This window comes from Schistocerca serialis, chromosome 1 (genome assembly GCF_023864345.2).
Source record: "Schistocerca serialis cubense isolate TAMUIC-IGC-003099 chromosome 1, iqSchSeri2.2, whole genome shotgun sequence".
Taxonomy (NCBI): Eukaryota; Metazoa; Arthropoda; class Insecta; order Orthoptera; family Acrididae; genus Schistocerca; species Schistocerca serialis.
Genome location: NC_064638.1, coordinates 427076823 through 427078211, shown reverse-complemented (window position 1 = coordinate 427078211; position 1389 = coordinate 427076823). Strand labels below are relative to the sequence as shown.

The 1389-nt window shown below is 49.0% G+C and overlaps 1 pseudogene; it reads right to left on the bottom strand.

The window, feature by feature from the left end:
* Positions 1-867: 867 nt before the first annotated feature.
* On the bottom strand, positions 868-1080 carry LOC126422624 (U2 spliceosomal RNA; annotated as a pseudogene).
* Between the last annotated feature and the right edge of the window lie 309 nt (positions 1081-1389).

Genomic DNA, 1389 nt, shown 5'->3' with positions numbered 1-1389 from the left:
GCTCGCAACCAGCAAAAATCTCCTCGCACATTTTGCAGGAGCGGTCTCCTAACAGGCCGGAAAATCTAGCACTTCAATTAGTGCTGGAATGGCACAATCGAAGGGCGGTATCCTTGCGGAGTACCGCCAGAGATGAAAAACCGCAGTGTCAGGGCCTAAATGCTTGCAGCATGTACGCTCCACATGTGGGAGTCACACATGGTGGTGCGGGCCGATATGGCAACAGGCGACCGTCGAAAACATCGCAAAGGCAAGTGCCGCAGGGAACGACAAAATACGAGAGCACTCGTCAACAGCCCAGTACCACCCTCCATGTCGAGGAGTAAACTGCGACTCCTATTTGAACGCCGCTAGCTGCCAGGCCAGTGGAGAAGCCGTGAGGCCGCCTCACAGCAGCGCCAGGCCGGCGCGAGCTATACTGGCGCGAGCTACACCTAGCCGAGTGCTTACATCGTCCACCGCCTACTGCATATGTGTGTGTGCGTGTGTACCACGTATTCTGCGTGCGTGCGGCGGCGACGACGACGACGACGACGACGACGTTCGCGAGGAGCTAAGGTTATAACTCCAAAAAATATTATTAAAATTATCTGCGATAGGACCATAAGAGACGCTAACGAGGCATCCGAAGGCACTGTCCTGTGCCACCATAAATTACCAGCCTAGCGTAATGCGGCTGCAAGTGCGGTCTGGCTAACACCAAAGAAAAAAAAAATTTCTTAAGATAATTTTAAATTAATTAAAAGAAATCGTGGTGTGTAAGCAACTAACTACTGGGCACATCAACAACTACGACAAGTTTTGCTACCAGCGGAATATCTGATCACTGCAGAATGTTAACCCATTTCAGGCTGTGTTTTAATTAATTTTAGGTGGGCCGATCCCGACGGTACTGCAATGCCGGGCCAACCCGCGACAGAGGTGGAGCAAGCCCCTAGCACTCCGTCATAAGCCAAAAATGAGTTTAATATTCTGGTCGTGCAATGCAGGACGTATCAGATATTAAGCTGATAAGAGCAGATACTACACTTTTTTTCCCTCCTACCTCCCCTATAGCCCTACCTTTTCCTCTCCAAAAATGCCGCCATCCTCTAGTGTCGACGCAGCACGTAAAGCAGGGTGTTGTTAGCAGCAAGACTTATTGCCATAAACCGAAAATAAAAGCGGAGGCATACTCTGCTATGCCTCAGGGGGCGGCGACACACTCCTCAGAAACACACTTCCCTCTGCAGGTGTGAGGCAAGTGATGATGTTAAAAACTAAATAGAAAGAAATAAATAAAGACAGAAATGAAGGCAAAAAAAAAAAACAGCGACGGTAGCACACTCAAACGAAACTGGCGAGATAATCCCATAGCCCATAGAATTAACGAAGTAATAATCCCCTAAG